This window comes from Stenella coeruleoalba, assembly GCF_951394435.1.
Source record: "Stenella coeruleoalba genome assembly, chromosome: 11".
NCBI lineage: Eukaryota > Metazoa > Chordata > Mammalia > Artiodactyla > Delphinidae > Stenella > Stenella coeruleoalba.
In genome coordinates, this window is record NC_137157.1 from 77245067 (window position 1) to 77271371 (window position 26305).

The 26305-nt window shown below is 36.4% G+C and overlaps 1 pseudogene across 1 annotated transcript; it reads right to left on the reverse strand.

The window, feature by feature from the left end:
• Window positions 1-3168: 3168 nt before the first annotated feature.
• Window positions 3169-3508, reverse strand: LOC307194415 (solute carrier family 23 member 2-like; annotated as a pseudogene). The gene has a single exon. The product of its transcript is annotated as a solute carrier family 23 member 2-like (transcript).
• Window positions 3509-26305: the final 22797 nt, after the last annotated feature.

Genomic DNA, 26305 nt, shown 5'->3' on the forward strand with positions numbered 1-26305 from the left:
GATTTTTATACATACTTATCACAAGCATATTCCCATGCTGAAGAAGTATTTGGGGCTTCTGTTATTTCTTCCCTGAAAAGGTTTCTCAAAGGAAAAAGAACACAGCTCTGATTATATTTTTGAAGTTAATGCATTCTGGAAATTTAAAATTTTTTCTTGATTAAAATGACAGTTTGAATTTAAAGGGCCACACAATTTAATTAAGTGCCAGTTGATGGATGCCTGTTGCCCCATTGTGTCATCTTCCCTTTCCCATTCATGTGTCCTTGTTATGAATTTCTTTATTCCTTACTGATTAACCAATGAAAATGCATGACTAAACTGCTTAAGCTTGATTCAAGGCTTATTTTTGCTGTATATTCTATTTTGTTGGAAGATATTTTAATGGCTTTCCTCCCATTAGCAGAATTTATGGTAGAAAATTGCTTTTGCTTTGCAAAAGAGACCTGGCAGGGCAGACCTTTCAAGCTGATCACTTAGTTTCTGAAATCGTAGTAGAAATAAACAAGATGATTAGTTTGAAATGTAATTCATAGTCAATGAGTTAAAAAAATACTCGAGTTGTTGATTACAGCTAGCTCAAATAGACCTTCTAAAATGTAATTCACTTTTGGAGTGTTTCCAAATGGATTCTTTCCGCTTAAATTTGCAAAATTTCCCAATGTTGTGTCAATATTTCAAACAGTATTGAAAAAACTTTATAAGCAGCATTGATCTGACTTCAAATGCATTGAATTTGTAGGTGGTGTCTTGAATTTTCTGAGCACAGTATTCACAGATTGAAAAGAGACACGAGTTTGGATAAATAGTCCTGATTCTTGCTAGTGCATTTGCAGCTCTATTGCCCTTTTCCTGTAATGCTTTTCTTTTTTTTTCCCTTTTGAAAATTTTTATTATGCATAATTTCAAACATACACAAAAGAAAAGAGAATAGCATTATAAATGTCCAAGTAGCTAATACTCAGCTTCAAGAATCATCAACTCACGGCCAATCTTGTTTCATCTGTACTCCAACCTATTTTCTCCTTTTTCCTACAGTCAGTTATTCTGAAGCAAGTTCCAGACACTCAAGTCATTTCATGTGTAAATATTTTAGCATGATCTCTAAATTATGATTCCTTTAATATCATTACCACATCTTTAAAAATTGAGAGTGATTTCCTTCAGGAAATATCCAACTCAAATTCTCCATTTTGTCTCATATGGTTTTTATAGTATATTTATTCAAATCAGGATCTAAACAAGGTCTACATATAATATTTGGTCAATATTTCACTTAAATACCTTTTAATTATAGGTTTTCCCTTCCTCTTTTTATTCCTTGCAATACATTTTTTTGGAGAAACTGGTTATTTATTCTTGTAGATTTTCTCACAATATGGACTGTTTTCCCATATCTTTATTTAACGTCTTGCTCTGTCTCTTGCATTTCTTTACTAATCTGATCATCGCATGATCTGCCCCTGCCTGACTTTTCAATCTCATCTCATACAGAGCTGTCTGCACTCCACCCAGAACAGAATTTGCTCACCTGTACTTAGAATGGTCTTTTGGCTGCTCAGCTGAAATGTCTCTTTCTTAGGAAAGCCTTATCTGACCAGCACAGGAACCAATCATATGCTCATATAACACTTTTTTTCACTTAAGTTGGCCATTGATCATTTTGTATCAAAAAATGATGAATCTAATGATCACCTTAAATGAGTCAATTTAATGAATCCTATCCACCTTTATCTTATTAAATATTATTTAATACAAAGGAGGTAATCCTGAGTTGTGTTTCAGTTATTCTTTATCTGACTCCTACCTCCTGGCCTTCCACTTGTGGCTACTTTTTCTCCCACTATCCTGTGATACTACTGACAGGTGGTCAGTATTTTTCTGGCAGAGACCGTAATGGACATGCGGAATTTAGTCACCTTTCTTCAGGTGGTCTTAATGGCCTTGTAAGCTTATGTTGCTAGGCAGTCTTCATGGAGATTTTCTCAATATACAATTAACTCTGAGTTTAAAAGGAGATGATTAAACTCATGTATTAGTCTGCTTGGGCTGCCATGACAGAATACCACAGACTGGGGGGCTTAAACAACAGAAGTTTATTTTCTTACAGTTCTGGAATCTGGAAGTCCAAGATCAAGATGCTGGGAGAGTTGGTTTCTGTTGAGACCTCTCTTCTTGGCTTACAGACAGCTGCCGTCTCACTCTGCCCTCACATGGCTTTTCCTGTGGGCTTTTCCTTACATGGCTTTTCATGTAGAGGAGTCTCTGGTGTTGCTTTCCTTTTTTATAAGGAGATCAGTTCTATTGAATTAGGGCCTTACCTCATGACCTGATTTAACTCTAATTACTTCCTTAAAGATCCATCCCAAATAAATTCACACTGGGTGTTAGGACTTCAACACATGAGGGGACACAATTCAGTCCATAAAAACGAAGTAACACTTTCCCCAGGGGTCTGGGTCTAAACTGAACCTACTCTGCTAACTACAAAACATTTGTTTCCTTTTATTCTTTAGTGAAATGTGACCTTTTTTTCATTTTAAAATTCAGTTTAATAATACACTTCCATAACTATTTTTTTCAGTAATTAAATTATCCAAACTTGTCCAAAGCAGCCTGTTCAAGGGAGTTCCCATTCTTTTTGACATAGCTCTTCCCACCACCTCTTTCTTATTCTTTAAGCAGTTCCTTTCTGGCACAAGATGTTCCAGGCTCAACTTCTAGTTTTCTCAGCCCCAACACTGGATTCAACCATTTCTCCAAGGAACCCTGATTCATTTTAGTGGAGAATGGTATTTAGAAACCAAGATCTGAGCACTGGGTGGGCTCACCATTACTGGGATGGCATTTAGTTAGTGAACAGAGATACAACTCTTTTTTGAATCATGGAGTCATAATGATAGCACCAGTTCAATCCAATACCACTGAATTACCTTCTTTCTTTCCATATTCTTATCTCCCCTTTTCCTACACTGAGAATCCTGATTTTCAACATCAGCATAGTCATTCATCTGTTCAATCTATAACATCATACAGTACAGTTCCAGAATTACACCAATGTCACTACTAACAAGACTACTAAGTTTAAGATTTCTCTGTATTTTTTTTTTGTCCTTAGAATATGTCCCATTCAGAGTGTGTAAAGGGCACCTCGATCATGCTGCTGAATCATGTCAGGTAGTTCTGCAACCCCAGAAATATGCACAGGTGCCAGGGAGGAATGTCTTGTACAGTGTAAATCATGTCCGATTTCTGGGGGTCTAGACTGCCAGGGCTATCCAAGCTCTCTTGGCGAGACAGCTCTTTTCTGTGATGCCATTTTCTGTTGTGTATATTGCCATGAGCTCGGTGTCTTCATCGTCGTGTTCACCACTGGATGTGGCACCTCCACTGAACACCACCAGAAGAGTAAAGAAAGCGAGGTGCTTCTCTTCATCTTCATCTTGCCTTCAGCTGAACTTCCAGCCTCCATGGATTGGGATGTAGTGTTTTTACCAATGCACATCATTAACAGAAAACGAGAAGCTTGGCCTTTGAACTGAAGTGGCTGCTAGTTAAGGCTTGTTCAAGGGAGGAGCCCAGGATCAGAGTCAGCTCTTCCAGTGCCTGAAACCCCTGATTCTTAGGCAGAGATGAGCCCCATAAGTGCCATCTCTTAGCACCTGGCTGCAGCTTTGGGGTGCCCACTGCCCCCTCCAGGTAACTCATATTTTAAAAGACTCTATCAGGGTTAAAAGGCCAGCTTAACTACAACATTCTTTCATCTGTTTCTACCATCCTAGGAAAATTGGATCAAAAGTTTAAAATTAATACATATGAATTTTATTTTTCTGTGATTATCAAATTTTTAAACAATTGATTTAATATAGTGGTTAAATTAGATAGTTTTAAATACTAAAATATATAGTTAAACACATACAAATAGAGTAAAAGTCAGGATAAATTTAGAACTAAGATTTGAGTACAAAACATAATATGTATTTCCGAGACTTTTTGTAAAGTACTTAAAAAAACATAATTACTTAAAAGGAATTCTGACATAAATACCTCTGTAAATCAATTTATAAATGGGCCTTTTAAAGATGATGTAAAAAAGTCAACCTCTAACAAACTCTCACATACCAGTTAGTTATGTGACCCAAAGTTCAACTTTTACCTACTCAGTAATGCAGACCCTGGCCACATTATTCATGCTTCTTCTCATCAATTCCCCATCTTCCTTTCATTGCTTTATGTTTTCAACAACAGATCATCTGAAATACTTGATATCAGATGTGTCAAAATTTAATTTGCTTATTTTGTTTGTCTGCCTGCTTCAACTAGAAAGTAAGCTCCATGAGGTCAGAGTTTGTGTCTGTTTGTTCACTGCTGAATTTCCAGCCTCCAGAGCAATGCTTAGCACAGGATGGACCCTTACTACACATTGGATAAATAAATTAATAAATTTATAGTAGTCAAATTATTCTGTTCAATTGGATATTGACAGCCAGATTTTTTTTTAATGTAAACTAAATAGAACTTATAAAGCAATGCATCAAAATCAACTGGAGAGCTTGTTACAGCACAGATTGTTGAACTTTACCCCCAAATTTTGGATTTTGTAGATCTGGCATGAGGCCTGAGGATTTACATTTCCAATGAGTTCCTAGATCATGCTGATGCTGGAGGTAGAGGAAACACTTCAAAAAATACAGTTTTACAGAAACGAAAACTCAATAGCACCATGAAATATTGGGGATGGATATGAATTGCTAGCATCTGGCCTTAGCTCATGGCTTAGTACATCTGCTATATTGTAATTAACCTGCAAGAGCAAATGTGATGGAACATAGGATTGGTATGGCAGTAAGTAGTTTCCTTGACTCTCTCCCAACAAATTAAGGAGAGTGCTGAGTCCCCATAGTCTGTCATTTTGTTCAGGTGTGTTAAATATGGACCTTCATGATGGCAGTAGACTCACATAAAGCAAGCCCTGGCCCTCCCCAGGGTGTCTTTGTTAACATGATGAATGAATGGAAATTTTCCCTTTGGAAGACTGTTATGGCTTCTCTTTTGATGAAATCTTCTTAGAAGAGTCTTTAAAGCAGCATGAAAAAAGTAGCATTCCAATTACTGAGATAGTAAGATACAGCCCTTCTACAGTGGCTTTCATCCCGACAATTCTTTGCAAACATTAACTAATGCCTCAGGCAATCCTTGGAGGCAAGTTATACTCTACATTTTGTTCCTTTAGAGATTGGAGAGAGAGGTTTGGCTTCTAGCTCATGTTTTTGTGGGCTGAACTCTCTCCTTTTTGGTCTGTTTATTCACTGGAAGGGAGATGAGAATCAGGCCTTAAAAGTAAGAGTCTCTGCAGCTTAGTAACCTCTTGAGGCAGGTTATTTCTTGCCGCAATCGTTATTTCCAACAATCCAATTTTTCATGTGCAATGATTAGTTACTAAGGCAATGATCTTAAGGACTATGACATTGTTTATTATCCAGTAGGGGTGAACTTATAGGAAAATAGAAGTCTTGGTTTTATAGATATTCTTCTGTGTTAAAAAAGAACAATGAAAGAAATACATGCAAAATTGTCAGCAAAATAAGCACAACTCTGTTGACCTAGAAGCGTTTTCAGTAACATGTTCACTTGTATTCAGTAAGTACTCTGTTAAATTTATCTTATAATCTCTAAATATGTTCTTAAATTTTGATAGTGTGGAAGTCCATTACCAGAAAGAGTATCTTTTATTGGATGAGAAAGCACATACACAGAGTCCAGAGTATCAGACAGAATATTTCTTTGATTCTCAATTATACTAAATCCACCTTTACCAGTAAAGGGAGGGCAGCCCCTTTTTCTAGTCTTTCTTCTTTTTCCTTCCTTTGTGTAATATTTGTTGAGTGCCTAATATAGGCTAGGAACTTGACCAGTTGCTGGGATTAAAGCAGTGAACAAAACAAATGTTCTGGCCTCATGGATTTAGATTATAGTAAAGGGGAATAGTTAAACGAATAGTTAAACAAAACTGTATGTGTGTATCAGAATGAAGAGTTGATAAATGCTGTGTAGACATCAAGAAGGAGCTCTCAAGTAAGATGACACTTGGGACAGGAAGGAAGTGTGGGAGTGAGCCACTTGTATATTTGAGGGAAGAGCATTCCAGCAGAGGGAAATTAGGTGCCAGTGCCTTGAGGGAGAAGCCTGGCTGACATATTCAGGAGCAACAGGGAAGAGATGGGGTGCAGTACAGTGAGTCAGGGTGGAGAGGCACTAGATGAAGTGAGAGAGGTGCAGGACTATACAGAGATACAGATCAAGCCTACTCTTCATTTTAAACTTCCCACAAACTAGTTGGAGGGTTAACATAAGTAGGAGACCCAATGAGTAGATATGTGAATTTTACAAGGTATTGTCCAGAATTGGGTAGAAGAACTAAGAATATGTTAGTTTTTCTCTAGAATAATTACAGATTGAAAATACAGATTGTTTTGAATTTGTGTTATTTTTTCATAGAATTAGAAATTTAAGACCTCAAGCTTAATTTCTTATTTATCAAAAAGCTCAGGTTGCATCTCTGAGGATTGTGCCCCTTAAAGGGAATCACAATGAGAATTTTTGTATAGAATTTGGCCCTTTCTGTGCCTTTCCATAATATCCTCCTACTATTCCCATTATATCCTCCTACTATTCCCATTCTGCATGCACTAAGATTGAATTTGAAGTTATATTATCACATATAAACAATGATTTAGGAATTTAGTTTTGGATTGTATCCTTTGTTAACAATACATTTTTAAATGAACTCATTTGTCATTGACCATTATGATTAGAATAATCACCCCATTGGAATGTATGTACAGTAGAGATAAAGGGAATTAAAACTATGAAGGCTGATTATTCCATTTCCTTTTATGAATAGTTAATGTTATACCCCAGGAGGACCATAGTCTGAAAGCACACTAGGGTTTCCTTTATGACTTGTACAGATTTAAGCTGGACTAAACATGTTGGTTTGCAATAACTAGTAACATAAATCAGGAAAATAGCCAATCTAATTTTGATTGGCAGAATTAATGTCATTAAATCTATTTTTTATAGTTCTCTGTTTCCTATGTCTTCTAATGTGGTTTCTCTGCATAACACGAAGAAATATCATTGAATTTTATTTATGAGTAATTTATTTTGTATTGGTTTTTCATTACATTCTCACAGGGTGTCTTGAGGTTTGAGGTTATTTTTATTATGCATTTCACATTCAAGTGGCATACTTCTAACTGGAGAACTCTGAGTGGGGTTGGGTGTGTAAGAGAAGATCTGACTTGCCTAAAACAATGATATGTTCTTTGGTATAATGATATGTTTCCAGCCTCTACCCCTACAACCCTAATTCCAGTCACCATCACACAGTGGTAACATACAAGACAAAATATTAGATATTTTGCTAACTGTGGCGAATAAAAATGGAATAAGACCTAATAGCTGTCTTGAGGAAATTGGCTTTCCCTACTTACATTCCATTCACCCTACTATGGATATGATCTAAACATACCACTCCCCTGCCAGGAAATTATCATGGTCTCTTTGTTCTCTATTAAGTCTATATTCCTTAGCAGAGCGTTCAAGGCCCTTCACAACCTGGGCCCTGCCACCCTTCCAGTTTCAGTTCTTCTTTCTTCCCCTTATTTGTCCAACCTTCCAACAGCATAGGGAACAAAGTTCCAGATTGTGGGCTCTTCCTTTCACAGACTTTTCGCTTCAGGTCTATTTGTCTTTTCTCTTGCTCCATTGGTATAAATTCCCCGCCCCCCCACCCCCCCACACACAAATACATTTACACGTATGAACATACACACACACACACACACACACACACACACACACATACACACCTTCCTCTATTTAGAAAAATTCTTCTCATTGTACAAGGCCTGATTCAAAGATCACTTCTAAGGGCAGCATTCTTCTCTGACTTAAGCAGAATAAACTTCCCTTTCTATACTATCATGATACTTAATGCAGTCCTATTTGGATTTTAGTCTTTATGCTTTTGTCCATCAAGTATGAAGTCTGAGACCAAGGGTTGGGTCACATTTATCTTTTTGTCCAACAGACCCCCCACTCTTTCCATGTAACAATTTTCAGTTGAATGTTTATTGAAACAAAATAAAACTAAGGAAAAATAATGATTCTTCTTCTCTGTACTTTGAAGATATTGAATAGATTTTTTAAAAATTTAACTATGATGGTAATCAACACATTCTGACGTATAGTTATTTGCACTATAGGTACATTTACAGACATTCAACTATACTAGATCAATTTTTAAAAATCAGAAGCAAAAATAAATAGAGAAGGAGAAAAAGAGAGAGAGGAAAAAAATAATTTCAATAGTGTGGGGACAATTTCTCACTATTGCCCTCATTAAGCACAGTCCCAGGGGAGAGCAGGAGATGAGAGATATGGATTTGTCCTCTCAGTCAGTTTCAGTTTCAGTTCCTGTGATGCCTCATGCTGTGAGCATCTGCTGTGGTGAACAGGATTCTAATGTTTAAAGATGTGCATTTTTCATGCAACATTGTCTCTGAGAAGAGGCCAACTACTTTTTTTTGTACAGTCATCTGTCCCAGATCTGGACAGCAACCCATGTCTTTGGGACATTCTTAGAGATGGCATGTCCCTCTCCACCATCAAGACTTTCTAACAGGATTTAGGAGTCATTTTGACTTTATATAATTTTGCTTCATTTCCTGACTTTTGAACTCAACTCCTACACAAGATACTCAATTCCATAGTAATCTGTAAGCACCATGGTACAAAGAACAGGTCATATTTTGATAGGGTAACTAAATTTATGGCTTTTCTAACTTAAATAGGTAAAGGAAAAATCAGATGATTTCAAGTAGAGCCACAAAGATAGTTTTAACACTTATGAAAGATGAATATGTAAGAAAAATTTAATCATTATACTTATTCCTTCTGTTTTGGCAAAGAAGGTTAGATGGATGTCCCAATAAAGGTCTCTAAATGAATTATGATTTCTCACACAGAAAATGGTGAACAGCTGTTTTTCTTCTCCATTGAGTACACAACAGCAGGAAATGCTTAAAATGTAGCATGAAGGATTTATCTCAGATACAGAAAGATTTCTGTTTGCTGGACACTTAGACAACTTCTTGAGAGATGTTATAGAATCTCCTACTGAGGAAACTTCTTTATAACCTCATTCTGCCTAGAATAGTTTATGTCAACATTTTTCAAAGTATGTTCTAGCATTTTATGGACTGTTAAGGGAAGTTAATCAAAATAAAGACTATATATTTGAAGGTGGTAAATTAAGTGAACTCTTGTGCAATGTTTAAAAATATTTCTCAATTACCGTATTCCTACTCTTAAAAACAACAAATATCTCCGCAAAAATACCTCACTTTTTAAAATTTGAATACAGGGGCTTCCCTGGTGGCACAGTGGTTGAGAATCTGCCTGCCAATCCAGGGGATATGGGTTTGAGCCCCGGTCTGGGAAGATCCCACATGCCACGGAGCAACTGGGCCCGTGAGCCACAACTACTGAGCCTGCGCATCTGGAGCCTGTGCTCCACAAGAGAGGCTGCAACAGTGAGAGGCCCACGCACCGCAATGAAGAGTGGCCCCTGCTTGCCACAACTAGAGAAAGCCCTTGCACAGAAACGAAGACCCAACACAGCCAAAAATAAATAAATTTATAAAAAAAAAAATTTGAATACAGTTGACATATAATATTATGTTAGTATCAGTTGTACTACATACTGATTTGCCATTTGCATACTTTATGAGATAATCACCACCATATGTCTAATAACCATCGATCCCCATACAAAGTTATTACAATATTATTGACCATATTCCTTATGCTGTATATGACATCCCCATGATTATTAATTATATAATACAAACTGGAGGTTTGTATCTCTTAATCCCTTACACCTATTTCAGCCACCCCCAACCCCTCGCTTCAGGCAACCCATCCCATATTTGTTCTCTGCATCTGTGAGTCTGTTTTCATTTTGTTTTGTTTGTGGTTTGTTTTTTTTTTTTAGATTCCAATTTAAGTGCAGCATTTGTCTTCCTCTGTCTGACTTATTTCACATATCATAATATCCTGTAGATTCATCCATGTTGCCATAAATGGCAAGATTTTTTCTTTGCAGCTGAGTAGTATTCCATTGTGCATGTATTACATACCACGTCTTCTTTATTCATTCATCTATTGATGAACACTTAGGTTGCTTCCATATGTTGGCTATTGTAAACAATGCTGCAGGGAACATTGGTGGGCACATGTCTTTTCAAATTAGTGTTTTTTGTTTTCTTTCTATAAATACCCAGAAGTGCAATTGTTGGATCATATACCAGTTCTATTTTTAATTTTTTAGAGGAGGCACTGTTTTCTATAGCGGTTGCACTAATTTGCAATCCCACCAACAATGCACAAGGATTCGTTTTTCTCATCCTCACCAACACACTTTCTATTTGATGTTATTTTGATAACAGCCATTTTGACAGGTGTGAGGTGATATCTCAGTGTGGTTTTAATTTGCATTCCCCTGATGATTAGTGATGTTGAGCATCTTTTTAAGTGTCTGTTGACCTTCTGTATGTCTTATTTGGAAAAATACATATTCAGGTTCACTGCCCATTTTTTAATTGATTTGTTCATGTTTTTGATGTTGAGTTGTATGAGTTTTTAGTATAATTTTAGAATATCAGTCCCTTGTTGGATATATCATTTGCAAATATCTTCTGTTCAGTAGGCTGCTTTTTCATTTTGTTGATAGTTTCCTTCACTGTGCAAAAGCTTTTTAGTTTGATGTGTTCCCATTTGTTTATTTTTGTTTTTCTTCCCTTGCCTGAGGAGACATCCAGAAAATTATTGCAAAGACCAATGTCAAAGAGCATTCTGCCTATGTTTTCTTCTAGGAGTTCTATGATTTCAGGTCTTACATTTAAGTCTTTCAACCATTTTGAGTTTATTTTTGTATATGGTGTGAGAAAGTAGTTCAGCTTGATTTTTTGCATATAGCAGTCCATTTTCCCATCATATAAGTCCGTTGCCCATGTTAGTGTGGGTTCATTTCTAGGCTCTCTATTCTGTCCTACTGATCTATGAGTCTGTTTTTGTGTGAGTAGCACCTTGTTTTGATTACTGCAGCTTTGTAGCATAGTTGGAAACCAAGAAGCATGGTACCTCCTGCTTTGTTCTTCTTTCTCAAGATTGTTTTGGCTATTGGAGGTCTTTTGTATTCCCATACAAATTTTAGAATTATTTGTTCTAGTTCTGTGAAAAATGCCATTGGTATTGCATTGAATATTGCATTAAAATGGTTATTTTAATAAGATTAATTATTCTAATCAATGAGTATGGTATATCTTTCCATTTGCTTGTATTATCTTTAATTCTTTCATCCATGTCTTGTAGTTTTCTGACTACAGGCCTTTTACCTAATTGGTTAGATTTATTCATAAGTATATTACTCTTTTTGGTGCAATTGTAAGTGGGATTCTTAATTTCTCTTTCTGATAATTTGTTTTTAGTGTATAGAAATGAAACAGATTTCTGTATATTCATTTTGTATCTTGCAAAATTACTGAATTCATTTATTAGTTCTAATAGTTTTTTGGTGGCAGCTTGAGGATTTTCTATATACAGCATGATGTCATCTAAACAGTGACAGTTTTAATTCTTCCTTTCCAATTTGGATTCCTTTTACTTCATTTTCTTGTCTGATTCCTATGACTAGGACTTCTAATACTATGTTGAATAAAAGTGGTGAGAGCGGGCATCCTTGTCTTTTTCCTAATATTAGAAGAAATGCATTCAGCTTTTCACCATTGAATATGATGCTGGCTATAGGTCTGTCATATATGGCCCTTATTGTGTTGAGGTATGTTCCTTCTATACCCACTTTGTTGAGCGTTTTTAATCATAAATGGATGTTGAATTTTTTCAAAAGCTTTTCCTGCATCTATTGAGATGGTCATATGATTTTTCTTCTTCAATTTGGTAATATTGCATATCACATTGATTGATTTGCAAGTATTGAACCATCCTTGCATCCCTATGATAAATCCCACTTGATCATATGGTATAATCTTATTAATGTATTGTTGAATTCAGTTTGCTAATATTTTGTTAAGCATTTTTGCATCTATGCTCATTGGGGATATTGGCCTGTAATATTCTTTCCTTTCCTTTTTTTTTTTTTTTTTTGTGGTGTGTGGTTTTGGTATCAGGGTAATGCTAACTTCATAGAATGAGTTCTAAATCTTTCCTTCCTCTTGCATTTTTTGAATAATTTGAGAAGGATTGGTGTTAGCTCTTTAAATGTTTGGTGGAATTACCCTGTGAAGCTATTTAGCCCTGGACCTTTGTTTGTTGAGATGTCTTTTTATTATTGATTCAATTTCATTATTGGTAATTGGTCTTGTCAGATTTTCTATTTTTTCCTGATTTAGTCTTAGATTATTGTATGTTTCCAGGAATTTATCCATCTCTTCTAGGTTGTCCAATTTATTGGCATTAAATTGTGTACAGTAATCTCTTATAATTCTTTGTGTTCCTGTGGTATTGATTGTAACTTCTCCTTTTTCTATTCTGATTTTATTTATTTGGGTCCTCTTTCTTTTTTTCTTATACGTCCGGCTAACGGTTTATTTATTTGTTTATCTTTTCAAAGAATCAGCTCTCAGTTTCATTAATCTTTTCTATTTTTTTAGTCTCTATTACATTTTTTTTGGTTCTGATCTTTATTATTTCTTCCCTTATATTAACTTTTGATTTTGTTTGTTTTTCCTTTTCTAATTCTGTTAGGTGTATGGTTAGGTTATTTATTTGAGATTTTTTTGTTTGTTTTCTGAGGTAGGTTTGTAGTACTACAAATTTCCCTAAGCTGCTTTTGCTGCATACCATACCCATTGGTCACTTAGCATCATATTACTTAGCCTTAAAGTGTTTATGTTTTTTGCAGTTTTTTCTTATAGTTGATTTCTAGTCTCATACTGTTGTGGTCAAAAAGATGCTTGATATGATTTCAATCTTTTAAAATTTACGGAGACTTTTTTTGTGGCCTAGCAAGTGATGTATCTGGACAATGTTCCATATATACTTTAAAAGAATGTATTCTTCTGTTTTGGGATGGAATGCTCTCTATATATTTATTAAGTCCATCTCATATAATGTGTCATTTAAGACCAGTGTTCCTTGATGATTTTCTGTATGGATGATCTGTTCATTGATGTGAACTGTTAAAGTCCCCTACCATTATTGTGTTACTGTCAGTTTCTCCCTTTGTGTCTGTTAACATTTGCCTTATATATTGAGGTACCCCTATATTCAGTGCATATATATTTACATTGTTATATCTTCTTCTTGGATAGATTCCTTTATCTTTATGTAATGTCCTTCTCTGTCACTTATTAGTTTTTGTTTTAAAGTCTATTTTGTCTGATATAAATAATGCTACCCCAGATTTCTTTTCATTTCCATTTGGATGACATACCTCTTTCCATCCCAGTCTGTGAATGTGTCTTTTGATCTGAAGTGGGTCTCTTGTCGGCAACATATATATGGGTCTTGTTTTTGTATCCATTCAGCCCCTTTATGTCTTTTGAATGTAACAATAATCCATTTACATTTAAAGTAATTATTGATAGGTATGTACTTATTGCTTTTTTTGTTAATTATTTTCTAGTTTTTTTGTTTCTTTGGTCATTGTCATTCCTTTCTTCTTTTGCTCTCTTCCCTTGTGATTTGATGACTATCTTTAGTGTTACATCTGGAGTCCTTCTCATTTATCTGTATATATCCATTATAAGTTTTGGGTGTGTGGTTACTATGAGGTGATATATACCAACCTATGTGTATACCTAATTATTTTAAGTTGCTGATCTCTTAAGCATTCTAACAACCCTCCATTTTTACACCCCCCCCCCACCAGCTTTAATGTTTTTGACATAATATTTTAATTACTTTTATTTTTTGTGTCCCTACTTTTGTGTCCCTACTTTGTGTCCCTAGAAGACTACTTTTTCTGGATATAGATGATTTTACTACTTTTTGCCTTCTAGTCTTCTAACTAGCTTTATCAGTGTTTGATCTGCCAACTTTACTATATATTTTCCTTTACCAATGAAATTTTTCCTTTTGTAAATTTCATATTTCTACTTGTAGTATTTTCTTTTCCACTTAGCCAAAATCCCTTTAACAATTCTTGCAAAGCCAGTTTAGTGACACTAACATTTGCTTGTATGTAAAATGCTTCATCTCATTTTTCAAACCTGAATGATAGCCCTGCTCGTTAGATGATGCTTGGTTGTAGACTTTTTCTTTTCATCATTTTGTTTTTTTTGTTTGTTTTCTTTTTTTGTTAACTATAAATGCCTACTTAATTTTTTTATGTTTATTTTTTATTTATTTATTTTTTCTTATCAGTCATCCATTTTATACACATCAGTGTATACATGTCAATCCCAATCTCCGAATTCATCACACCACAAACCCCACCACCTGCCGCTTTCCACCCTTGTTGTCCATACGTTATTTATTTATTTATTTTTGTCTGTGTTGGGTCTTTGTTTCTGTGGCTTTCTCTAGTTGCAGCGAGCGGGGGCCACTCTTAATTGCGGTGCGCAGGCCTTTCACTGTCACGACCTCTCTTGTTGCGGAGCACAGGCTTCAGACGCACAGGGTCAGTAGTTGTGGCTCACGGGCCAAGTCACTCCGTGGCATGTGGGATCCTCCCAGACCAGGGCTTGAACCCATGTCCCCTGCATTGGCAGGCAGATTCTCAACCACTGTGCCACCAGGGAAGCCCAGTCCATACTTTTTTCCCTACTTCTGTGTCTCAATTTCTGCTCTGCAAACTGGTTAGTTTGTACCATTTCCTAGGTTCCACATATACTCCTTAATATCCAATATTTGTTTTTCTATTTCTGACTTACTTCACTCTGTATGACAGTTTCTAGATGTATCCACATCTCTATAAAGAAAACAATTTGGTTCCTTTTTATGGCTGAGTAATATTCCATTGTATATATGTACCACAGCTTCTTTATCCATTCGTCTGTCAATGGGCATTTAGGTTGCTTCCCTGACCTGGCTATTGTAAATAGTGCTGCAATGAACATTGGGGTGCATGTGTCTTTTTGAATTATGGTTTTCTCTGGGTATATGCCCAGTAGTGGGATTGCCTGGTCATATGGTAATTCTATTTTTAGTTCTTTAAGGAACCTCCATACTGTTCTCCATAGTGGCTGTATCAATTTACGTTCCCATCAACAGTGCAAGAGGGTTCCCTTTTCTCCACACCCTCTCCAGCGTTTGTTGTTTGTAGATTTTCTGATGATGCCCATTCTAATTGGTGTGAGGTGATACCTCACTGTAGTTTTGATTTGCATTTCTCTAATAACCAGTGATGTTGAGCAGCTTTTCATGTACTTCTTGACTATCTCTATGTCTTCTTTGGAGAAATGTCTATTTAGGTCTTCTGCCCATTTTTGGATTTTTTTTTTTTTTTTTTTAATATTGAGGTGCATGAGCTGTTTATATATTTAGGAGATTAATCCTTTGTCCGATGTTCATTTGCAAAAATTTTCTCCCATTGGAGGGTTGTCTTTTCATCTTGCTTATGGTTTCCTTTGCTGTGCAAAAGCTTTTAAGTTTCATTAGGTCCCATTTGTTTATTTTTATTTCCATTTCTCTAGAAGGTGGGTCAAAAAGGATCTTGCTGTGATTTATGCCATAGAGTGTTCTGTCTATGTTTTCCTCCAAGAGATTTATAGTGTCTGGCCTTACATTTAGGTGTTTAATCCATTTTGAGTTTATTTTTGTGTTTGGTGTTAGAGATTGTTCTAATTTCATTCATCACATGTAGCTGTCCAGTTTTCTCAGCACCACTTATTGAAGATACTGTCTTTTCTCCATTGTATATCCTTGCCTCCTTTGTCAAAGATTCATTGACCATAGGTGCATGGGTTTATCTCTGGGCTTTCTATCCTGTTCCATTGATCTATATTTCTGTTTTAGTGCCAGTACCATATTGTCTTGATTACTGTATCTTTGTAATATAGTCTGAAGTCAGGAAATCTGATTCCTCCAGCTCTGTTTTTTTCCCCTCAAGACTGCTTTGGCTATTCGGGGTCTTTTGTTTCTCCATACAAATTTTAAGATATTTTTGTACCAGTTCTGTGAAAAATGCCATTGATAATTTGATAGGGCTTGCATTGAATCTGTAGATGGCTCTTGGTAGTATAGCCATTTGCACAATATTGATTCTTCCAATCCAAGAACATGGTATATCTCTCCATCTGTTTGTATCATTTTTAAATTCTTTCATCAATGTCTTATAGTTTTCTGCATACAGGTCTTTTGTCTCCCTAGGTAGGTTTATTCCTAGGTATTTATTCTTTTTATTGCAATGGTAAATGGGAGTGTTTCCTTTTCATCATTAGTGTATAGGAATGCAAGAGATTTCTGTGCATTAATTTTGTATCCTGCTACTGTACAAAATTCATTGATTAGCTCTAGTAGTTATCTGGTGGCATCTTTAGGATTCTCTATGTATAGTATCATGTCATCTTCAAACAGTGACAGTTTTACTTCTTCTTTTCCATTTTGTATTCCTTTTAATTCTTTTTCTTCTCTGATTGCCATGGCTAGGACTTCCAAAACTATGATGAATAACAGTGGTGAGAGTGGACATCCTCGTCTTGTTCCTGATCTTAGAGGAAATGCTTTCAGTTTTTTACAATTGAGAATGATGTTTGCTTCAGGCTTGTTGTATATGGCCTTTATTAAGCTGAAGTAGGTTCCCTCTATGCTCACTTTCTGGAGAGTTTTTTTCATAAATTGGTGTTGAATTTTAGCAAAAGCTTTTTCTGCATATATTGAGATGATCATATTGTTTTTATTCTTCAATTTGTTAATATGGTGTATCACATTGATTGATTTGCATATATTGAAGAATCCTTGCATCTTCAGGATAAATCCCACTTAATCATGGTGTATGATCCTTTTAATATGTTGTTGGATTCCGTCTGATAGGACTTTGTTGAGGATCTTTGCATATAAATTCATCAGTGATATTGGTCTGTAATTTTCTTCTCTTGTAGAACCTTTTCTGGTTTTGCTATCAGGGTGATGGTGGCCTCATAGAATGAGTTTAGGAGTTTTCCCTCCTCTATAATTTTTGGAAGAGTTTGAGAAGGATGGGTGTTAGCTTTTCTCTAAACGTTTGAAAGAATTCACCTGTGAAACCATCTAGTCCTGGACTTTTGTTTGTTGGAAGATTTTTAATCACAGTTTCAATTTCATTACTTGTGATTGGTCTGTTCGTATTTTCTGTTTCTTCCTGGTTCGGTCTTGGAAGTTTATACATTTCTAAGAATTTGTCCATTTCTTACAGGTTGTCCATTTTATTGATGTAGAGTTGCTTGTAGTAGTCTCTTAGGATGCTTTGTATCTCTACAGTGTCTGTTGTAACTTCTTTTTCATTTCTAATTTTATTGATTTGAGTCCTCTCCTTCTTTTTCTTGATGAGTCTGGCTAATGGTTTATCAATTTTATTTATCTTCTCAAAGAACCAGCTTTTAATTTTATTGGTCTTTGCTACTGTTTTGTTTGTTTCTATTTCCTTTATTTCTGCTCTGATCTTTATGATTTCTTTCCTTCTGCTAATTTTGGGGGTTGTTTTGTTCTTCTTTCTCTAGTTCTTTTAGGTGCAAGGTTAGATTGTTTATTTGAGATTTTTCTTGTTTCTTCAGGTAAGCTTGTATAGTTATAAACTTCTGTCTTAGAGCTGCTTTTGCTGCATCCCATAGGTTTTGGATCATCGTGTTTTCATTGTCATTTGTCTCTAGGTATTTTTACATTTCCTCTTTGATTTATTCAGTGATCTCTTGGTTATTTAATAACATATTGTTTAGCCTCCATGTGTTTTTGTTTTTTACATTTTTCCCCCAGTATTGATTTCTAATCTCATAGTGTTGTGTTCAGAAAAGATGTTTGATATGATTTCAATTTTCTTAAATTTACTGAGGCTTGATTTGTGACCCAAGATGTGATCTATCCTGGAGAATGTTCCATGCACACTTGAGAAGAAAGTGTAATCTGCTAGTTTTGGATGGAATGTCCTATAAATATCAATTACATCTATCTGGTCTATTGTGTCATATAAAGCTTCTGTTTCCTTATTACTTTTCTGTTTGGATGATCTGTCTATTGGTGTAAGTGAGGTGTTAAAGTCCCCTACTATTATTGCATTACTGTCCATTTTCTCTTTTACAGCTGTTAGCAGTTGCCTTATGTATTGAGATGCTCCTATGTTGGGTTCATATATATTTATAATTGTTATATCTTCTTCTTGGATGATCCCTTGATCATTATCTAGTGTCCTTCCTTGTCCCTTGTAACATTCTTTATTTTAAAGTCTATTTTATCTGATATGAGTATTGCTACTCTAGCTTTCTTTTGATTTCCATTTGCATGGAGTATCTTTTTCCATCCCCTCACTTTCAGTCTGTATGTGTCCCTAGGTCTGAAGTGGGTCTCTTGTAGACAACATATATATGGGTCTTGTTTTGGTATCCATTCAGCGAGCCTGTGTCTTTTGGTTGGAACATTTAATCCATTCACATTCAAGGTAATTATCGATATGTATGTTCCTATTATCATTTTCTTAATTGTTTTGGGGTTGTTTCTGTAGGTACTTTCTTCTCTTGTTTCCCATTTAAAGAAGTTCCTTTAGTATTTGCTGTAGAGCTGGTTTGGTGGTGCTGAATTCTCTTAGGTTTTGCTTGTCTGCAAAGCTTTTGATTTCTCCATCGAATCTGAATGAGATCCTTGCTGGGTAGAGTAATCTTCTTTGTAGGTTCTTCCCTTTCATCACTTTAAATATGTCCTGCCACTCCCTCTGGCTTGTAGAGTTTCTGCTGTGAAATCAGCTGTTAACCTTAATGCAGTTCCCTTGTATGTTGTCATTTTTCCCTTGCTGCTTTCAATAATTTTTCTTTGTCTTTAATTTTTGCCAATTTGATTACTATGTGTCTTTGTGTGTTTCTCCTTGGTTTTTCCTGTATGAGACTCTCTGTGTTTCCTGGACTTGGGTGGCTATTTCCTTTTCCATGTTAGGGAAGTTTTCGACTATAATCTCTTCAAATATTTTCTCGGGTTTTTCCCTCTCTCTTCTCCTTCTGGGACCCCTATAATGTGAATGTTGTTGCGTTTAATGTTGTCACAGAGGTCTCTTAAGCTGTTTTCAATTCTTTTCATTCTTTTTCCTTTGTTCTGTTCCACAGCAGTGAATTCCACCATTCTGTCTTCCAGGTCACTTATCCATTCTTCTGCCTCAGTTATTCTGCTATTGATTTCTTCTAGTGTACTTTTCATTTTAGTTATTGTATTGTTCATCTCTGTTTGTTTGTTCTTTAATTCTTCTAGATCTTTATTTAATATTTCTTACATCTTCTCAATGTTTGCCTCCATTCTTTTGTCGAGGTCTTGGATCATCTTCACTATCATTATTCTGAATTCTTTTTCTGAAAGATTGCCTCTCTCCATTTCATTAAGTAGTTTTTCTGGGGTTTTATCTTCTTCCTTCGTCTGGTACATAGTCCTCTGCCTTTTCATCTTGTCTATCTTTCTGTGAATGTGGTTTTTGTTCCACAGGTTGCAGGATTGTAGTTCTTCTTGCTTCTGCTGTCTGCCCTCTGGTGGATGAGGCTATCTCCTTTCATCATTTTGAACATATCATGTCACTCCCTCCTGGCCTGCAGAGTTTCTGCCAAAAAGTCAGCTGATAGACTTATGGGAGTGCCCTTGTATGTAATTTGTTACTTTTCCCTTGCTGCTTTTAATATTCTCTCTTTATCTTTAATTTTTGCTATTTTAATTATAATGTGTTTTGATGTGGATCTCTCTGGGTTCATCTTGTTTGAACTCACTGTGCATCCTGGACCTGAATGTCTCTTCTTTCCCATGTTAGGGAAGTTTTCAAGTACTATATTTTCAAATATGTTCTCTGCCCCTTTCTCTCTCTCTTCTCCTTTTGGGACCCCTATATAAGGCAAATGTTAGTACACTTAATGTTGTCTCAGAGGTTTCTTAAACTATTTTTACTTAAATTTTTTTTTTCTTTTTTCTGTTCAGCTTGGGTGATTTCCATTACTCTGTCTTCCAGTTTGGAGATCCATTCCTTTATATAATCTAATCTACTGTTGTTTCCTTCTAGTGTATTTCTAAATATCTGTTATTGTATTCTTCAGTTCTGTTTGATCCTTCTTTATATTTACACACTCTTTGTTAAAATTCTCACTGTGTTCATCCATTCTTCTCCTGAGTTCATTGAGCATCTTTATAATCATTTTCTTGAACTCTTTATTGGGTATATTGCTTGTCTCCATTTTATTTAGTTCTTTTTCTGAGGTTTTGTCTTATTCCTTTGTTTGGGATATAGTCCTCTGTTGCCTCATTTTGCCCAATTATTTCTTTCTTTTTTCCATGTATTAGGTAAGTTTGTTACATTTCCTGATTTTGGAGAAGTGTCTATATATAGGAGCTATCCTATAGGGCACAGCGTCAGACCCAACTCTGGGCCGTATGGGTCCTTCTTTTGTGGCAGGGCCAACAAATATAGGTGTGCTGATAGGCAGGCATGACTCCCAGGCTTGTTGGCTGCCAGGTCTGACTTGTGTGGCTGTTGCTGAGTTCCAGTGTGACTGGGTGCATGGTCCAATGTTCCTGGGACTTATGTTGGCCTGCTCATGGGCAGGTAAGCTCCTGGCACTAGTAGGTTAGAGGGAGGATTCCAAATGGTGTTTGTCAGCATCAGGATCTTTATGATAGAATTAGCTCCCCAAAATGGCTGGGTAGATTATCTCCACTTAGCGTTACTCTTCTTCTGAGGTTTTGTCTTGTTCCTTCATTTGGAACATACTTCTCTGTCTCCTCATTTTGCCTAAATCTGTGTGTTTATTTGTATATATTAGGTAGGTCAGTTACACTTCCTGATCTTGGAGAAGTGGCTTTGTGTGGGAGATGTTCTATGGAGCCAAGCAGAACACTCCTCTCTGGTCACTAGAGCTTTATAATCTAGGGGTAAACCCTGTGTGGGATGATTGGGCCCTTCTTTTGTGGTGAGACTGACAATTCTGAGCACACTGGTAGGTGGGGCTGGTCCCCAGCCTAGTTGGCTTCCTGGTCCTGCCTCATGCAGAGGTTGCCAGCTGCTGATGGGTGGGGCCAGGTCTCGTCACCACTGGCCATGGGGCCCAGGAAGTCCCAGTGCTGGAGTTGGCCTGCTGGTGCACAGGGTTGGGGCCTTGAAAGTCCCGGGGCTGGTGCTGGCCCACTGGTGGGTGGGACTATGTCCCCATGTGATTGGCTGCAGTGAAGGTCCCAGGACTAGTGGCAACCAGCTGTTAATACTCTAGAGGGATGACACCAAAATGGTGCTTTCCAGCACCAGTGTCCTCATTTTAGAGCAAGCTCCCAAAATGGCTGCTGACAGTGTCTTGTTCCCATGGGGAGTCACAGTGGCCTCCTCCCTCTCTGAGAGTTTTCTCCAAGATCAGTAAGTGGGTCTTACACAGACTCTTGCAAATTACTGCCTCTGTGCTGGGTCTCAGAGCGTGGGAGATTTTGTGTATGTTCTTTAAGAGTGGAGTCTCTGTTTCCTACAGCCCTCTGAGTCTCCCATTTGTAAGCCCTGCTGGCCTACAAAACCAGAGATTCTGGGGCTTGTCTTCCTGGAAGGACTCTTGAGCTAGGGAGTCCAATGTGAGACTTAGCCCCCTTGCTCTTTGGGGAGAACCTCTGCAATTGTGATTAATCTCTGGGGTTGTGGATCTTGACTATACTGAGTCTCTGCCCCTCCAGTCCATCTTGTTGTGGTTCCTTTTTTATATCTTTAGTTGTGGAAAGTCTTTTCTGCCAATCTTTACGTTGCTCATTGATAATTGCTCTGTAAATAGTTGTAATTGGTGTGCCTTTGGGAGGAGGTGAGTCAGGGTTGTCTTACTCTGCCACTTTCAGAAGGGATCCAAGATATCCTTTTCAAAAAAATCATTTAAATATGTATTCTTTTGGAATTATTTCTTTTATAGTTTTAGATATTGTCCAGTGAGCCATAGTGAAGTGACATCAATGAGTTTTCAGAATCAGAAGTTGATTCGTGGAATCTTAATTCTCATTTTGGTTTCTAAGTATATTATTTTTGTTTTCAGTGGAGGCAGAAGCTATAATTATAAATGTGCAGATTTCTTCTATTGATGAATGCAACTCTGAAGGCTCCTAATGAAATGAGAGGTAAGTACAAGACCATCATGTGATGGAATAATTTTGGCAGGAGAATTTCTCCTTGAAATCTTACTCATCACTATATTAAGTGACAGCATCCCCATGGAAAGTGAAAGCATCACCTTACATAACTCTTCACATACTTCTATTTACCTTAGTCACATACTTCTAGTTACCTTAGTAAGTTCTCAAGTTTTTGAGTGAATCTTTCAGGAGCTATATATACATAACTGGAAATATGTACTGGGGAGGAGTTATCTTTACATCCATGTATATGTCAATTTGAAATGAGACAAAAAAATTAAATATTGCTAGAAGGGCTGATGAGGGAAGAGACCCACAGAACAAGGTGATGTATTGTCTGTGTGGTAGTTTACTAACACTATGTTGAATGTTTATGAGATTAGGTGAATTTTAATGTATACTCTAGAGGTGGTTAGTTAGCATTTGAAGTACCCAAATCAAGAGTCTGTGCTCCTTAGGCATCTACATTAGGTAGAGTTCCCCAGAAAAACAATATGTATATATATTTGTCTTTCTGGAAGGACTCCTGAGCTGGGGAGTCCAATATATTGGACTCCTTTATATATATTAAGGTTCTTTAGTATATATAAAATATATATTTTTAAAATATATATAATATATATATTTCCTTAAAATAAATCTCATATATATTATCTCATATATATATATGAGATTTATTTTAAGGAATTGGCTTATGTGATCATGGGGGCTGGGAAGTTTGAAATTTGTAGGGCAGGCTGTAAATTAAAGAGGAAGGGTTTCTATGTTGCAATCTTGAGGCAGAATTACTTTTTCCTCAGGAAACTTCAACTTTTGCTCTTAAGACCTTCAAATGATTGGATAAGGTCCATCCACATTATGAAGGGTGATCACATTTACTTACGGCCTACTGATTAGAAGTTTTAATCACATCTAAAAAACTAACTTCACAACAATTTCTTGACTGGTGTTTAACCAAACACTGTTCACTGTAACTTAGCCAAGTTGACCTATGGACACTATAGCAAGTCAAACATCACAGGGTTTACACAAGCACTTCCAATATTGTTGCCGAGATATATACCAGAGGTTTGTTCTTCATTATGAGGGTTGTTAGAAAATAATATTACATGATTGAAATAAATAGTGGTCAATCTAAGTGGTTGGCCAGAAAAAGTTACAGCCACTATTGCCCTGAAGTGGAAAAAGTCCAACTCTGGCAAACCCAACAGTCTTATGGAGCTAGAACCCCAGCTCTGTTTGGTTGTGTGTCCTTGCAGAAGAGACTCTGTCCACTGTCCTGACTAGAAGGTGAGCTGATCTTGCCTCAGGGTATTGGTCAACCTCCTCTGAGTGAATCTGTCATGCAAGGTTCTTGTGAGAGAGCCCAAAGACAGAGGAGGATTTCCTGAGCATCCAAGAGCAGGTGATGTAGATTCTTTGTATCTACTTGCTCATAAAAGTTTGCATTCCACAAATCAAAACCACAATGAGATATCATCTCACACCTGTTATGAATGCCTTTATCAAAAAGATAAGAAATAGCAAATGTTAGTGAAAATGTGGAGAAGCAAGAACTCTTATGCACTGCTGGTGGGCATGTAAATTGACACAGCCACTATGGTAAAGAATATGGTGATTCCCCCAAAAATTAAAAATTGAACTACAATATGATCTAACAATCCTGCTCCTGGGTGTACATCTGAAGAAATTGAAATCAGTGTCTCAAAGAGATATCTGCACACACATGTCCATTGTAACATTATTCACAATAGCCAAGATATAGAAACAGTTGAAGTTGAAGTGTCCTTCAACAGATGAATGGATAAAGAAGTTGTGAAATATATATATATGTGTGTGTGTGTAAATATATATATAATGGAATATTATTCAGCCATGAGAAGAAAAGGAAATCCTGCCATTTACAACAAGGACAGACCTTGAAGGCATTATACTAATTAAGCTAAGTCAGACAGAGAAGCATAAATACTGGTTGATACAACTTATACATGGAATCTTAAAAAACTGAGCTTGTAAAGACAGAGAGTAGAATGGTGGTTACCAAGGGCTGGAGGGTGGAAGAATTGGCGAGATGCTGTTTAGGGACACAAACTTACAACTAGTAGAAATATAAGTTCTGGAACTCTAATGCACAACAAAGTGATTGTAGTCAACAATGCTGTATTATAAACTTCAATGCTGCTAACAGACTAAATCTTAACTGTTCTCAACACAAAAAAGAAATAATAAATATGTGACATGGTAAAAGTGCTAACTAATGCTACTGAAGTAATCATATTGCAATGTATAAAGGTATCAAACCAACATGTTGTACACCTTGAACCTATACAGTGTTGTATGTCGATTATATCTCAGCAAAAAATGTTTGTTTTTCAGCAGAATTTTGTCTAACACTTGTTTCATGATTATGTCCCATCTGGCTCCTATCACTGGGAGCTTTTATAAAGGCTATGGGTGTTTGTAGATGGCCAAATTTACTTATCTTAGTTCCCAGCAGGACTCTGGAATTCAGTATTAAAAGGCAATCCATTGGGTGGGTTACTGGGATTTCCTCTCCATTGCAATCAACTGCAGTCCTTTTTTGATGTAAGTGACTTTGGTCATTGAACTCCAGTCTTCGGTTTCCTACAGATTTAGGTTCCTTATTATGAATATGTCTTCATGTAGGAATGATTGAATGCCAAGACTTGTAGGAAAAACAACTTCACTCTTTTTCCCCCCTGTTTGACACTCTTAAATTTTTTTTTTTTTTTTTTTTTTTTTTTGCGGTACGCGGGCCTCTCACTGCTGTGGCCTCTCCCGTTGCAGAGCATAGGCTCCAGACATGCAGGCTCAGCGGCCATGGCTCATGGGCCTAGCCGCTCCGCGGCATGTGGAATCTTCCCGGACCGGGGCACGAACCCATGTCCCCTGCATGGGCAGGCGGACTCTCAACCACTGCGCCACCGGGGAAGCCCACTCTTAAAATTTTTAAAGGAATTTTTCAGGGAAGAAATAACTCTCAGTTAATAATTTATGTGTTGGGCTTTCACTCTCAGCATTAATGTAATTTTAAGCATTATATGAAACATACAAACTTCCTCTTTTATATAGACTTAAGAGATGTAGATTGATGCCATTTGATGGAAAACAGTCCTTTTAAGAATGCATTTTCCATACCATGAAACAGTGCAAATAGTTGTGTGAATATTTGAATTCAGAATAATACAGATATTTGAACAATTTTAAGACACAGGACTTTTACTACATATTATTAGCCCATTAACACTTCCCTTTTAAGCTATGTAAGGTAGGCATTTGCACAGTTAAAAGTAGAGAAAGGGAACTGTTCACTCAAGTAAGTTTTCTCTAAAAGTAGTTTTTTAACCACCTCTTAAGAGCTAAATAATTCATCATGCTTTATCACCATGAACTTGTAAGTAGGAAAGTGGATATTGTCCAAAGAGATACGCTCACTATATTTTGATTTAGAAGATATTTTACTTTTGAATGAATACATTATAACATGAATCAACTACACCATTAATAGTAGCTCCCCGCTAAGCTCCACTATACAAATAAATCTCTCACATCTTTTTAGCTGCTAAGATAGATGCTTACTAAATTTATCACTCCTTTCATATAATGTGGCCAAGAATTTTACTGCAACTTTGTTTGATAAAGCATAGTAAATTCTTATCTGCCTTTAGGAAATATTGCTCTAAACTATTCGGACCTTCACTGAGTGAAACTGTAGAGTTTTTGGTACTTTCCTTTGTTTATTTTAGATTATAGAATGAGAGCACCACTTTCCATGTGTCAAAATTTAGTGACAGATGAATAAGTCATTCTTTGAGTGAGGATAACTAGGAAGAGTTTGGTTGACAAATTTTTTCCTAAAACAGTGCTAAGCATTGGTAGAGGTTACATGTCCAGGTATGTACCTTTCTATAGAAATAAAACTATTCATACATGCACCTGATTTACACAA